At 47.8% G+C, this 16,237-nt stretch overlaps 1 protein-coding gene across 2 annotated transcripts in view; it reads left to right on the forward strand.

Annotated features, from left to right (window-relative positions):
• Positions 1-1,589: 1,589 nt before the first annotated feature.
• The window catches only part of ipo8 (importin 8), a 95,243-nt gene continuing 80,595 nt past the window's right edge, over positions 1,590-16,237 (forward strand). The window contains exon 1 of one of the 2 annotated variants that reach the window (XM_072552523.1): positions 1,590-1,938. The gene's annotated coding sequence lies outside the window, so the exon portion shown is untranslated. The remainder of the gene's footprint in view (positions 1,939-16,237) is intronic. The other variant, XM_072552522.1, reaches the window with a different exon arrangement.

Consider the following 16,237-nt stretch of genomic DNA (forward strand, 5'->3'; position numbering starts at 1 on the left):
TACTTCCACAAATCAGATTTATTTGCAAATTTAATTATTTACAGAGGTAAACCATATACAATAGACAATAGATGCAGGAGTAGGCCATTATATGCTAAACAGTGCAATAGAGAAAAAAATTATATAATGCCTTTTATAACCTCAGTGCATTATTATCATAGAGTCATAGAGATCTACAGCATGGAAACAGACCCTTCGGTCCATCCAAACCATGCTGACCAGATATCCCAACCCAATCTAGTCCCACCTGCCAGCACCTGACCCATATCCCTCCAAACCCTTCCTATTCATATATCCATCCAAATGCCTCTTAAATGTTGCAATTGTACCAGCCTCCACCACTTCGTCTGGCAGCTCATTCCATACACGTACCACCCTCTGCATAAAAAAGTTGCCCCTTGTGTCTCTTTTATATCTTTCCCTTCTCACCCTAAACCTATGCCCTCTAGTTGTGGACTCCCCAACCCCAGTGAAAAGACTTTGTCTATTTACCCTATCCATGCCCCTCATAATTTTGTAAACCTCTATAAAGTCACCTCTCAGCCTCCGATGCTCCAGGGCCTGTTCAGCCTCTCCCTATAGCTCAAATCCTCCAACCCTGGCAACATCCTTGTAAATCTTTTCTGAACCCTTTCAAGTTTCACAACATCTTTCCGATAGGAAGGAGACCAGAATTATTAAGTATGTACAACACAAGACTCACAAGATAGTTTGCAAAGTCTTAACCAAACAAAGGCCACCCCACAAGTCACTATGCAAATCTTTCTGTTAACCATGGTGCATGATGCCACATGAATAGATATAAGTTATCTTGTTCCTTGGTAAACACAGATGCAGTGTTTGGAGGAATTGCACTCATTTACGTGAAGTCCTGTGAAGCCAAAGGATTATTAAAGTTGACGAACACCAAACAGTCTGTCAAATGTGATAGGGTGAATGTTACTACGAATGTCTACAATACCAAATAGAATGATGGCCACATGGCTTGTTGATTAGTGACCTGAAATAAATGTGGCTTACACTCGGGACATTCTTTGTATTTTAAAATGCCTGGTTCATTGCACTTTCATGCAGTGGGAACCGTGTGGTTTTGTCAAAGTGTGGGGTGGGGAGGGAAAGTACATGAGAGGGAGTCCAGAGAGAAAGAAAAAAAGGACATGCAGATAAAAGAATTGTTACGATGGAAGAGAACCTGGATATGTGGTAGTGGAGGCTATGAGTGATTGAAAATGGGTTGGCTGTGCACAAAGCAACTCCTTTCATCATAGGGCCTGGATAGGTATGTGAAGTGGAAAGGTTTAGGGGGACAGAGGTCAAGTGCTGGCAAATGGGACCAGACTAATTTGGAATATCTGGCATGGATGAGTTGGACCAAAGGGTCTGTTTCCATGCTGGACATCTCCATAACTCGCTTGTGGTAGTTGGCGTTAGGCGAAAGTTCCGTTCGGTGACGCCATATGTACGTGCAGTATGATGACGTCACACAAGCCTATCGAATGGATGCCACACCTGCCTGGCGTACTGTGACGTCATGACGCAACGTCATGCTTTGTCGTCAGCTTTTGTCATGAGGTGACGTCATGCGGTTCGCCGTTCGAGGACGTCACCGTAAGGCAGGTTTGAATGACGGCCACGGGTGGCGTTGCCATGGTTTCCAAACCTGGCGTCGGCCGGCTCGAGCCCCTTAAATTTTGTGTTTGGCGCCACCTTTGAGCGACGCGAGTGACGCACGGGTGCGGAGGGAGGAAAAGCGAAAAAAAAATAGAAACAACAATCGATCGCCGAGTGGCCGCCCGCCCCGGTTTACGGTCAAGGCCAGACAGGGAGGCGGCGGAGGCGGAGGCCACGGGGACATGGACCCCGAACCGGATCATCCAGGCGCTGAAGGGCACCATCGACCCGAGCCAGAGGATCGCGGCCGAGAGCGAGCTCAATCAGGTGGGCAGCCCCCACACTCGCTTAACCGCCGCTTTTCGGGCTGCGTGCGATTTTATATCTGCTCGTCATCGTGGTCTCGGCCTGGTCCCACCGCCCGGGGGCAAGGGGGGGGGGGGGGAGGGGGAGAGTGAGGGGGGGGGGAATCGGGGGGAGAGAGTGGGGGTATCGGGGGGAGAGAGTGGGGGGGAACAAGGGGGAGAGAGTGGGGGGGAACAAGGGGGAGAGAGTGGGAGGGAATCGGAGGGAGAGAGTGGGGGGGAACAAGGGGGAGAGAGTGGGGGGGAATTGGGCAGAGAGAGTGGGGGGCTATCAGGTGAGAGTGGGGGAATCGGGGGGAGAGTGGAGTAATTGGGAGAGAGTGGGGGGGCAATCAGGAGAGAGAGTGTGGGAGGAATCGGGGGGAGAGATTGGGGGCAATCAAGGGGGGAGAGAGTGGGGGGGATAATCGGGGGGGTAAAAGTGGGGAGAATCGGGGGGGAGAGTGGGGGGGAATCGGCATAGAGAATGGGGGGAATCGGGTGGAGAGAGTTGGGGGGAATTGAGTGGAGACAGAGTGGGGTAGAATCGGGGGGGAGAGAGTGGGGGAATCGGGGGAGAGAGTGGGGGGGAATCGGGGGAGAGAGAGTGGGGGTATCGGGGGGAGAGAGTGGGGGGAATCGGGGGAGAGACTGAGGGAGAATCGGGGAGAGAGAGTGGGGGGAATCAGTAGGTGAGAGTGGGGGTATCGGGGGGAGAGACTGGGAAGAATTTGGTGGAGAGTGGGGGGAGTGTCAGGGAGAGAGAGTGGGGGGGAATCGGGTGGAGACAGTTGGGGGGGGATCGGGGAGGATTGGGGAGAGAGGGTGGGGGGGAATCGGGGAGAGAGTGGGGAGGGAATCGGAGGGGAGAGAGTGGGGGGGGAATCAGGGAGAGAGTGGGGGGGAATCGGGGGGAGAGAGTTGGGAATTGGGGGGAGAGAGTGGGGGGGATTCGGGGGGGGAGAGAGAGTGGGTGTGAATGGGGGAGAGAGTGCGAGGATAATATGGGGGGAGAGAGTGGGGGGGGAATCGGGGGAGAGAGTGGGTGGGAATCGGGGAGGGAGCGGAGGGAATCAGGGAGAGAGTGGGGGGAATCGGGGGAGAGAGTGGGGGAGAATTCGGGGGAGACAGTGGGGGGAATCAGCGGGAGAGAGTTGGAGGAGACCCGGGGGAGAGAGTGGGGGGAATCAGGGGGATAGAGAGTGGGGGTGAATCGGGGGGAGAGAGTGGGGGGGGAATCAAGGAGGGAGAGAGTGGGGGAGAGTCAGGGAGAGAGTTGGGGGAATCGGGGGGAAGAGAGTGGGGAGGAATCGGAGAGAGTGAGGCAAATCGGGGGGCAGGGAGCGTTTGGGGGAATTGGGGGAGAAAGTGGGGGGGAATCGTCGGAGAAAGTGGGGGGGAATCGTAGGGCAGAGAGTGGGGGGGGTTCGTGGGGGAGAGAGTGGTGGGAATCGTGGGGGGGAGAGAGTGCGGGGATAATCTGGGGGGAGAGAGTGGGGGGGTATCGGGAGAGAGTGGGGGGGAATCAAGGAGGCAGAGAGTGGGAGGAGACAGTTGGGGGAATTGGGGGAGAGAGTGGGGGGGATAATCGGGGGGAGAGAGTGGGCGGGAATTGGGGAGTGAGTGGGGGGGGAATTGGGTGGGAGAGAGTGGGTGAAATGGGGGAGAAAGTGGGGGGGGTAATCGGGGAGAGATAGTTGGGGGAAATCGGGGGGGAAATTGGGAGGAATCGGGGGAGAGAGTGGGGGGAAATCGGGAGAGTGTGGGGGGGAATCGGGTAGAGAAAGTTGGGGAATCGGTGGGAGAGAGAGTGGTGGTGGGGAATCGGGGAGAGAGTGGGTGGGAATTGGGGGGAGAGAGTAGGGGGAATCGGGGGAGAGAGAGTGGGGGGTAATCGAGAGGGAGAGATTGGGGGGAATCATGGGGGAGAGAGTGGGGGGGGAATTGGGGGAAAATGGGAAGAGAGGGGGGGAATCGGGAGAGAGTGGGGGGAATCAGGGCGAGAGAGTGGGGGGAATGGGGGGGAGAGAGTGGGGGGGGGAATCGGGAGGGGAGAGAGTGGGGGGAATGGGGGGGGAGAGAGTGGGGGGGAATCGGGTGGAAATGGGAGGAGAGAGTTGGGGGGAATCGGGGAAGTAAGTAGGGGAATCAGCAGGAGAGAGTGGGGGGGATTCGGTGAGGGGAGAGAGTGTGGGGGGAATTGGGAGAGAGTTGGGTGGGGAGAGTGGGGGGGGGAATCGGGGGGAGAGACTGAGGGTGAATCGGGGGGAGAGATTGGGGGGTGTCTGGGGAGAGAGTTGGGGAGGAATCGGGGGGAGAGAATTGGGGGAGGAATCGGGGGAGAGAGTGGGGGTGGAATCGGGGGGAGAGATGGGGGGAATTGGAGGAAGAGAGTTGGAGCGGGGGATCTTGGGGGAGAGAATGTGGGGAATCGGGGTGAGAGAGTGGGGGTATTTGGGGGAGAGAGTAGGGTGAAATTGGGGTGAGTGGGGCAAATTGGGGAGAGAGTGGGGGGGGAATCGGGGGGAGAGAGTGTGGGGGAGTCGGGAAGGGGGAAATGGGAGGAGAGAGTGGGGGTGGAATCGGGGGAGAGAGAGGGGGGGAATCGGGAGGGGAGAGAGTGGGGAGAATCGGGGGAAAATGGGAGGAGAGAGTGGGGGGAAATCAGGGGGAATAAGGGGAATCGGCAGGAGAGAGTTGGGGGGAATCGAGGGGGAGAGAGTGGGGGTGGAATGGGGGGGAATCGGGGTAGAGAGAATGTGGGTGGAATCGGGGAGAGAGTTGGGTGGGGAGAGTGGGGTGGGAATCGGGGGGGAGAGAGTGGGGGGTGAATGGGGGAGAGATTGGAGGGGGGAGTCTGAGGAGAGTGTTGGGGAGGAATCGGGGGGGAGAGAGTGGGGGTGGAATCGAGGGGGAGAGAGAGGGTGAATTGGGGAAGAGAGTTGGGGGCAGGGAGTCTGGGGGGAGACTGTACAGGGAGAATCGGGGGGAGAGTGTGGGGGGGAAATGAGAGGAGAGAGTGGGGGTAGAATCGGGGGGAGTGAGTAGAGGGAATGGGCTGGAGAGAGTGTGGGGGAATCGGGGGGACAGTGGGTGGGAATTGGGGAGAGAGAGTGGGGGGGAATTGGGGGGAGAGAGTTGGTGGGGGAATCGGGGGGAGAGAGTGGGGGGAAAGTGGTGGGAATCGTGGGGGAGAGAGTGGTGGGAATCATTGGCGGGGAAAGAGTGCGGGGAATCGGGGGAGGGAGAGTGTGGGGGGGAATCGGGGGGGAGAGAATTGAGCAGGGAGAGTGGGGGGGAATCGGGGAGAGAGAGTGGGGAATGAATCGAGGAGAGATTGGGGGGATTCAAGGGGGGTGAGTGGGGTGGAATCGGAGGGGGGGGAATTGTGTGGGAGAGAATGGGGTGGAAATTGGGGGGGGGGCAATCTTGGGGGGGAGAGAGTGGGGGGGATTCGGGGAGAGAGTGAGGGGAATCGGGGGGGAGAGAGTGGGGGGAATCACTGGGGAGAGAGTGGGGAGGGAATTGGGGAGAGGGGGGAATCTGTGGGGAGAGAGTGGGGGGAAACTGGAGGGAGAGAGTGGGGGGGGAATCGGGGGAGAGAGTGGAGGGAATCAGGGGAGAGAGTGGCGAAATCGGGGGGAGAGAGTGGGGGGATTGTGGGGGAGAGTGTTGGGGGGCAAATTGTGGGGGAGATAGTGGGGGGGGGAGAGTGGGGTCTAATCAGGGGGGAGAGAGTGGGGAGGAGTCGGGCGGGAAAGAGGGGGGAATCCGGGGGGGAGAGAGTGAGGGGGGAGTCGGGGGGAGAGAGTGGGGGGGAATCGGGGGGGACATAGTGGGGGGAAGAGAGGTGGGAATCGGAGGGAGAGTGTGGGGGGAGAATCGGGAAGAGAGTGGGGCAGCAAATCGGGGGAGAGTGGGGGAGCAAATCGGGGGAGTGAGTGGGGAGTAGAGAGTGGGGGTGAATTGGGGGGGGGTTAATCCGGTGGGGGGGGGAATGGGGGCAGAATCGGGGGGTGGGGGGAGAGTGGGGGGAAATCGGGGAAGACTCGGGTGGTGGTGGGGAGCAGGGGGTAGAGTTGTTTTGGGGGGTGATCAGCAGACGTTGAGTCCGACGAGGTGTGGGAGGGGGATGCTAGGGCCGGAGGGGAGACTTTCATCTATATCCCAGCATGGAGCTCTTTTTCTGTGTATCCTAATCTGTATGATGATCTGTATGACTTCTCACTGTATATACTAAACTCTTTCCAGCTGAAAGAGTAAAATTTCTCTCCTTTTGTGGTATTCCAAGCCAGTTCCAAATCTTTTCCTATTTCCACATTCATTTCTGGGTCCACTTTTTGAATTTGTACTGCATATTATGGCTTTCCATGTGTCTGCTTCATTTTTCCAATTCATGCATCATACCTCCTGTCCCTCATCTTGCACATTAAGTCAATGTTTATATTTACTGCGGCATTCTTCCATTCAGTTGTTCCTAAAGACAAGTTTGTTTCTTTGGTGCTTGTCCCTGGAGGCAAATAACTTTGTTCTGCTTCACTATCCAAATTTAGTCAGCTCTTCATCTTCATTAATCTAGTCCTCATAATTGTCTAACGTGTATGTGAAGTGCATGGTGCCTCATCATTTCTATGACATGTTCAGACGATGTTAACTTGTAATCTTTACCAAACAACTTCAAGAGATGAATGCTAAACATTTGGTTCCCATGCCAAGAAACTACTGTTATTAGCCTTATCCAGTCCTCCTTTGCTTTCTCATTTTTTTTTGTTATGTACCATGTTCCCTAAATACATGCTGGCCGTGCTAGCAATGAATCTAAAAAAATATTTTGGCTGACTTTATGCAATGCTATAAGGCTCACCAAAGTTTCTCTGAAGCCTTAGCCTTAACGTATTCAGGAACTCAGAAAACATCGAGCTAATTGGAGTCCCTTCCTAAGACCGAGGTTGATCACTTAATACTGAAGGAACTTTTTGAATTTTTCCCAAAAGCCAATTGATACGGACAGCAGCTCCAATTACTGCAGTAAGTTCTTTGCACGGACTATAAATGCCAGAATAGATGTTGCATTACAACTTGTTCAGTCTTAAAATGTTGTCGAGTAACTCATTTGTCACCATGTAATTTCTTTAATGCACTCCAGTACTAAAGAGACTTTCTGTGTTCATCACGACAGTGTTCATACTTGCTAAATTTCTTAAATATCTCCCTAGTGTCAGTTAGGAATTTGCCCAGTCCCGATCCAGTTCTCCATTAGCTTGTTCACAATCATTCTTTTCTATTCACTGTACGTTAAATATGGCCATGTCTGTGAAGTGCAACATGAGCTTTCTTTTTAATCTTGTCCATTGCCATGCTTTTGTTAGTGTTTAGATAATGGGCAACTCGGTATGACCCATGGAGTTATATGCCCATAATTTTCTTTTTTTACGGATATTATGTTTGTTGCTGAATAGGAAAGTTTAGAGGGATATGGGCCAAATGGTGACAAATGGGATTGAATTAATTTAGGATATCTGGTCGGCAGGGATGAGTTAGACTGAAGGGTCTGTTTTTATGGTGTACAATGCTATGATTCTCCTCTAAGATTAGTGCACTCATTGTCCTTGTTCAGAATTTTTAATGTGTGCTCATGGATGGGTAAACAACCACTTAATTTTAAAATACAAGTAACACTTAATTTTTGCCTTTTTAATTAGCCCATCTCCTCATACCAGTTGCACCTGCTAGAGAAATTAAGTCTTAGAAGTAATGTCCAGATCATGGACATAAAGTTTACAGACTTCTCAAAAACAATTGCCTTGTCATGTTCCAACACTATTTCACTTGACATTACTCCTGTGCTGATAACTTGGTTTATCCTGCTTATTTTACAAGGCATGGCCATTCTTTTGACTGACTCCAACACACTGTCAGCGCTACACCTGAAGCAGGACAAATTCTAAAATTCCTTTTTCTTACTTCAGACTGGTTACTATTTAAATTTTAACCATCCAACTCCACAATCACTATGTAATCACTGTCCAAAACAATGCAATTCAATGAGTCTCCGACTAAAGTATTAATTGCTGGACTGAAGCTCCTGAAGTTTCTCCAACAATATCTGTTTTTATTCCAGATTTCCAGCATCTGCAGTTCTTTATATTTTGTGATGATTTGAAGGTGCCGATGTTGGACTGGGGTGTACAAAGTTAAATATCGCACAACACCAGTTTATAGTCCAACAGGTTTAATTGAAAGCACTAGCTTTCGGAACGCTGCTCCTTCATCAGGTGGTTGTGGAGTATAAGATCGTCAGATACAGAATTTATGGCAAAAATTTACAGTGTGATGTAACTGAAAGTATATATTGATAAAGACTGGATTGTTTGTTAAGTCTCTCATCTTTTAGAATGGGTATGTTGGTTTCAGTTCTTTCATATGCAAATTCCAGAACTTTCTTAAAGTTACATTCTCAAGTGAACTTTAACAATAGGGGCACTTGGATGCACTGATGTCCTCATAAGAACGGAATACTATGCTCAACTCATCGACCGCCAGTTTCGACGTATCACAGGGAGAAACCATAAGGACCTCCTCAGGAGACAGACATGGGCTGTAACCGACAGGGTACCCTTCGTTGTCCGGTACCTCCCAGGAGCTGAAAAACTACGCCATGTTCTTCGCGACCTGCGACACATTATCAATGAGGCACCTCGCCAAGACCTTCCCCACACCTCCACTGCTCGCCTTTAAACAACCACCAAACCTCAAGCAGATCATTGTTCGTAGCAAACTGCCCGGCTCTCAGGACAACTTCATACAACCCTGTCATGGTAGGCACTGAAAGATGTGTCAGAGTGTGGACATGGACACCACCATTACGCGTGGGGACACCTCCCATCATGTACGTGGCTGGTATTGATGTGACTCGGCCGACAATGTCTATCTCATATCCTGCAGGCAAGGATGCCCTGAGGCATGGTACATTGGTGAGACCGAGGAGAGGCTACGGCAATGAATGAATGTTGAGTGGTGTCCACTCAGCAGACAGGAGTGTTCCCTCCCAGCCGGAGAACACTTCAGCGGTCTGGGACATTCGACCTCAGACCTTCAGGTGACCACCCCCCAAGGTGACTTTGGGACAGGCAACAATGCAGAGTGACCAAGCAGAGGCTGATAGCCGAGTTCAATATCCATGGGGATTGCCTCAACTGGGACCTTGGGTTCATGTCACACTACAGGTGGCCCCACTGCACTACATAGACAGACACACACACAGAAGCAGACAGACACACACAGAGACATAGACACAGATACACACACACTCCTACAGACTCATACACTGATGCAGACCCTCTTTCATACACAAGCTCTCTCTCATACGCTCAAACATATACTCCCACATTCACACAAGCACCCTCTCACAGACTTATACCTCTGGACACTCACACCCATATACATACACACACTCTCTGACAGACACTCAAACCCCCCCCGCCACGCAGGCGCGCACACACACATTTGTGGAGTGAATTTGTACTTGCAGAATTATATTTTATTTTGCTCAAAAACTGCTTAAATTCATGTACGATTCTGTAAATCCCTTTTTTAGATTAGAATCAGTCTGAACATGGGGCCACAGACAGCCTCACACAGGGCACCTCACCCTGTCAATGCATTATCTGGGCCAACATGTCACCTTTTGTTAAAGTTCACTTGAGAATGTAACTTTAAGAAAGTTCTGGGATTGAAACCAACTGAAAGTTCTGGGATTGAAAGAACTGAAACCAACATGCCCATTCTAAAAGATGAGAGACTTAACAAACAATCCAAGTCTTTTTCAATATGTAGTTTCAGTTGCATCATACTACAAGCTTTTGCTGTAAATTCTGTGTCTTATGATCTTATACTCCAGAACCACCTGATGAAGCATAAGAGGTATTACTAGTAAGTTTGCAGATAACACCAAAATTGGAGGTGTAGTGGACAGTGAAAAAGGTTACCTCTGATTACAATGGGATCTTGATCAGATGGGCCGAGGAGTGGCAAGTGGAGTTTAATTCAGATAAATGCAAGGTGCTGCATTTTGGGAAAGCAAATCTTAGCAGGACTTATACACTTATTGGGAAGGTCCTAGGGAGTGTTGCTGAACAAAGAGACATTGGAGTGCAGGTTCATAGCTCCTTGAAAGTAGAGTCACAGGTAGATAGGATAGTGAAGGAGGTGTTTGGTATGCTTTCATTTATTGATCAGAGTATTGAGTACAGGAGTTGGGAGGTCATGTTGCGGCTTTACAGGACATTGGTTAGACCAATTTTAAAATATTGCTTGCAATTCTGGTCTCCTTCCTATCAGAAAGATGTTGTGAAACTTGAAAGGGTTCAGAAAAGATTTACAAGGATATTGCCAGGGTTGGAGGGTTTGAGCTATAGGGAGAGGTTGAATAGGCTGGGGCTGTTGTCCCTGAACCGTTGGTGACCTTATAGAGGTTTATAAAATCCTGAGGGGCATGATCAGGGTAAATCAAGAAGGTATTTTCCCTGCGGTGGGAGAGTCCAGAACTAAAAAACATACGTTTAGGGTGAAAGGGGAAAGATATAAAAGAGACCTAAGGGACAATGCAGAGGTTGGTGATACGTGTATGGAATGAGCTGCCATAGGGAAGTGGTGGAGGCTGGTACAGTTGCAATATTTAAAAGGCATCCCTGGATGGGTACATGAATAGGCAGAGTTTGGAGGGATATGGGCTGAGTGCTGAAAGGTGGGACTAGATTGGGTTGGGATATCTGGTCGGCATGGACAGGTTGGACTGAAGGGTCTGTTTCCTTGCTGTACATCTCTATAAGGAAAATCTTAGAATAAAGGACAAGCCGTTTAGGATAGAGAATTCTTTGAAATTTTCTGCCCATAGAGCTGTGTTGCCTCTTGTTGAGTATGAGATTAATAGATTTCTACTCATAAAATCATTGAGAGATGCAAGGGTAAGAGTGGGGTAAGATGTTTCTGCTGCTGACCCGCAGGGCTAACTGTTCATTTCTAACATTCTGTCCTCATCCACAATCTCTGATAATATTTCAGAGGTCATGTAACAACATTCCAGAATGGAAAATCTATAGCAAAAGTGCAGAGCCTAATATCTACTACAACTTACATAGCTGAAATAAGCTTAGCAATGATTTTGAAAAAAAAGTTGTTTTGAAGTGCTATGTAGACTGGATGTGCTACAGAGAAGCATCTAGGGTGATTTCTCTTTTGTGGAAGATATGGGTTGTGCTGCTGTCTTTATCAACTTTCTCCTTATTAGTGTGATACTGCTGTTAGAGAGACAGTTGTTAGCCACTGACAGTATCCACGAACAGCTATTCACCCTCCTAGCCAGATCTTTATGTACTCCTTTGTCTGTCCAGCTGTGTTTCCGCCTCCCCCCCCCCCCCCCCCCCCCCCCCCGCAACACCACCACCACCCGCTGCCCTATCTTCTGCAACATTATCCTAGCTACCACCAGTTCTGCAGAAGGGTCACTGGATCCAAAATATTAACTCTGATTTGTCTTCACAGATGCTGCCTGAACTGCTGAGCTTTTCCAGCAGCTTCATTTTTGTTTCTCCTTGTTAGGTTCATTTCAAAAGATGAGTCATGGTTAGAGTGAGTCTGTGTGTTTCCTCATTGGCAAAGTGCTAGTGATAACAAGTATTCTATAGCCTCTGAGGAAAGAGACTGTTTAGTTAGCTTGCCATATCAAAGTAGTGCAATCATAGGGGTTGTTTATTGATGTGCATCGACTCTTAGCATTTGGCGAGTTGCAGGGAATTTGTCATAGGTATTCAACTAACTCTGAGCTGGTGACTTCAGCAGTACAGATGTTTCCTAATTAGCATCCAGATGGAGTAGGATGCTTTCTCGTATTATTCTCAATGACCTTGCTGACTGCTTATAGGTAGAATAGACATGGAAAATCATCCCTCTTCCCATGGAAGTAGAGCCCACATTTCTGATGAGTTTACATTGAAAATGCAAATACTTCAGTGACCATGAGAACTTAATATCATTTGCACTTGAAGTTATTTGTTTAGATTAAGTCTTTACCTATGGCCTGATGTAAAATGTTTAGTTCATGGGAGAACAATGGACAAGGAAAGGGTTCTCACTAACGATTCCTTTTGAAATTTATTATTGTGGAAGGTGGAATCAGCATTTATTCTGTTACCATCCAAGTTACATAATTTGTCAGTGCCCAACACTCAGATTTTTATATTTGAAGAATGGCCATTTAGACAATTACCAGAAGATGGTTGCCAATGGAACTGTACTTCAGCATGAGTGATTGTTATCAGCGATGCATAGCAGCTGGAAGGAAATGAGGCAGTTTGGGACAAGTGTGCAAATCTTCAAGGATCAATGATTGGGGAACTTTTGGAGAGATTGTATATTGATTGTCCCTTTGGATTTCCTCTTGCAGTCAAGAAATGTAAAAAGACTGAACATAGGAGAGTGGGATTGGGAGAAATTCAGTTTTGAACCTAGGAACACTTTTTTTGGTGCCTGTTGTGGTTCTGCTGGCATTCTGCTTCTGAATAGATTCATAGCTGTTAGTATTTTGGAAATAGGTTTATAAGATATACAGAGCATGGTATCAGAGGATGTTGTGCTTAAAATGAAGCTGTTCGACTAATATCATAGATAACAGCAGGAAATTATAATTACAGGTAAGAACCTTTGTTCACACTATTTTGGTGTAACCATAAGCTTGAAAAACACATCATTCTAATATCGTTCAAAACTCGGCTCAAATTATACATGAGTTATATATAAAAAAAAGTTTGATCAGATATGGTATCAAGGAGCCTTGCAAAACTGGAGTCAGTCGGAATCCAGGGAAGAGCTCCCCATTGGAGTCTAGCACATAGCTGGACAAGGAAGGTGGTTGGGATTGTTCAAGATCAATCATCACAGTCCTGGGACATCAATGTGGGATTCCTCAGGGTTGTGTCCAATGATCCACCATCTTTAGTTGCTTCAATGACTTTCCCACTCTCATAAGACCTGAAGTGGCGACGTTTGATGATGCACAAAGTTCATTACAGCCACCATTCATAACTTGACAGATACTGAAGGTACCCATATCAATATTCAGGAAAACCCGGACAAAATTTAGGCTTGGGCTGATAGGCAACCATTAATATTTACCCTGCCCAAATCGCAGGCAATCACCATTTCCATAATGAGAGAATATGATCATTGCTATTTGGCCTTCACTGGCATTACCGTTGCTGAATGCTTCACTATTAACATCCTGTGGGTGGGGCTGGAAGGGCTACCTTTGACCAGCAATATAGTTACAACTACAGTTACAAGAACAGCTTAGAGCTGGCAATTCTGCAACAAGAAGCTGGCCTCCACACTAATGCTCCCTCTGTGCACTTATGCACAACCATTCCAGTGCTCTGCACACTGTGATTGGCATCAGTATGCTGATACTAACATTGGTTTCTGGTTCTGGAAGCTGCTGCCATGATCGGGTGTCTGTGACCTGTGCAGCTGGTAACAAAATTAGAGGGAATACAGCTCCTTACTCCCCTGTCTACCAACTACAGTACATGATTTTCCTGCACTGACCTCACCATGTGCTTCCTTTGTCTGTTCTTCTCCCTTTTAAAACTGCTGTTGTTTTGACTTTCTTTTTCCCAATTTTCAAAACAATGCAACAGCATATAAAACAGTAATTGCTGCTCCTGGAATTCAAAGAAATCACATCCAGCACCTAAAATACCTCAAAAAAGGAGCAGCTGTTACAGCCAGAAATTTTTCCCGTCCTCCATCTTGGATTACCCAGCATCTTTGGAGTTGAATTCAGATAAATGCGAGGTGCTGCATTTTGGGAAAGCAAATCTTAACAGGATTTATACACATAATGGTAAGGTCCTAGACAGTGTTGCTGAACAAAGAGACCTAGGTTCATAGCTCCTTGAAAGTGGAGTCGCAGGTAGATAGGATAGTGAAGAAGGCATTTGGTATGCTTTCCTTTATTGGTCAGAGTATTGAGTACAGGAGTTGCGGCTGTACAGGACATTGGTTAGACCACTATTGGAATATTGCGTGCAATTCTGGTCTCCTTCCTATCGGAAAGATGTTGTGAAACTTGAAAGGGTTCAGAAAAGATTTACAAGGATGATGCCAGGGTTGGAGGATTTGAACTACACAGAGAGGCTGAACAGGCTGGGGCTGTTTTCCCTGGAGCGTCAGAGGCTGAGGGGTGACCTTATAGAGGTTTATAAAATTGAGGGGCATGGATAGAATAAGTAGACAAAGTCTTTTCCCTGGGGTTGGGGGGTCCAGAACTAGAGGCATAGGTTTAGGGTGAGAGGGGAAAGATAAAAAGGGGGCAACTTTTTCACACAGAGGGTGGTATGTGTATGGAATGAGCTTCCAAAGGAAGTGGTGGAGGCTGGTACAATTGCACCATTTAAGAGGCATTTAGATGGATATATGAATAGGAAGGGTTTGGAGGGATATGGGCCGGGTGCTGGCAGGTGGGATTAGATTGGGTTGAGATATCCGGTCGGCATGGATGGGTCGGACCGAAGGGTCTATTTCCATGCTGTACATCTCTATGACTCTCTGACACAACTCAAGAGTGTGATGGAATACTCTCTACTTGCCTGTATAAGTGCAGTTCCAACAACAGTAAAGAAGTTCGATACTTTCCAGGACAAACCATCCTGCTTGATTGGCATCTGTCCACCACCTTTAACATTCACTTCCTTCACTTGCACAGTAGCAGCAGAAGTATGTACAATCTATATAAAATAATGTATCAACTCACCACGACTGATTCTTGCAACTTCTTCCCAACCCAGCACACCGACCTCTAAGAAGAACAAGGACAATTGATGCATGGCACCACCACTCCATGTAAATTCGCCTCTAAGCTGCACACCATTCCAATTTCAAGCTACATTGCTATTTCTTCACTGTGGAGTCAAAATGTCCCTTCCTACTAGTACTGTGGCTATACCTACATCAATGGACTGCAGCAGTTCAAGAATGCAGCTGACCACTATCTTCTTGAGAGTGTTTGGTGGGCACAAAGTTTTGACCTTGTATATTTATTCCCATTAACAAGTAAACGTAAAAAAATACTTTCCTGTCCCTAACCAATGAGTGCTTCAGTTGTGATACCCCCACAGCTGGCTTTGTTGAACTAGATTGTTCACTAAGGTTGAGAGTTAAGTCAGGAACCTAGCAGTCTGTGTGGCACAGGAGAGCTGCCCTCCAAATTGTTGGGATGCACAGTATATAAACTTTTGAGTTCAGGTCTAATTTTAGACATTTGTTAAGCAAGCGTATTGCTGAGCAACTTTGATGTAACTGTGGCTCAGCCTTAGATAGTTAACATATTCCATCTCTTAAATAAGTCAATACAGTATGTTTTAGAATTCAGTCTAAGGGAATAAACACTGGATTTAGTGTTAATATTGAATAATATTGGGTAAAAGTGAATAATAAAAAATGCATATTGCTCTAAATCAAGCTGTAATCAAAATGTTCCAATACCTTATTCTTTGCAGAATCTTTGATTTTTTTGGTATACATGATCAAATAGTTTGCTCAAAAGTGTGCCTCTGTAGAAAGATAGTCATACAGCGCAGAAACAGACCCTTTGGTCCAAATCATTCGTGCCGAGCAGGTTTCTCAAACTAAATTAATCCCACTTGCCTGCATTTGGCCCATATTCTGCTGAACCGTCCCTATTCATAAACCAGTCTGAATGTCTTTTAAATATTGTAACTGTAAGGGCATCTGCCAGTTCCTCTGGCAATTCATTTCACATATGCCACCCTCTATGTAAAAAGTTGCCCCTCAAGTCCTTTTCAAATCCTTCTCCTCCCATCCTAAAAATATTCTCTCTAGCTTTGAACGCCTCCACTCTAGGGAAAAGACCTTTGCTATTCACCTTATCTATGCCCCTTATGATTTTATAAACCTCTATAAGATCTCCCCTCAATCTCCTAGGTTCCAGTGAAAAATGTCCCAGCCTGTTCCAGTCTCTCCATATAACTCAAGCCCTCCAGTCTTGGTAACATCCTGCTAAAGCTTTTCTGAATCCTCTCCAGTTTAACTACATCTATCCTATAGCAGGGCAGCCAGAACTATACACAGGACTCCAAAAGTGGCCTCACCAACATTCTGTACAACCTCAATATGACATCCCAACTCCTATAGTCAGTGGTCTGAACAGTGAAGGCAAGCATTCTAAACACTTAACCACTCTGAATACCTGTGATGCAACCTTCAAA

The sequence above is a fragment of the Chiloscyllium punctatum genome, chromosome 32, assembly GCF_047496795.1.
Source record: "Chiloscyllium punctatum isolate Juve2018m chromosome 32, sChiPun1.3, whole genome shotgun sequence".
NCBI lineage: Eukaryota > Metazoa > Chordata > Chondrichthyes > Orectolobiformes > Hemiscylliidae > Chiloscyllium > Chiloscyllium punctatum.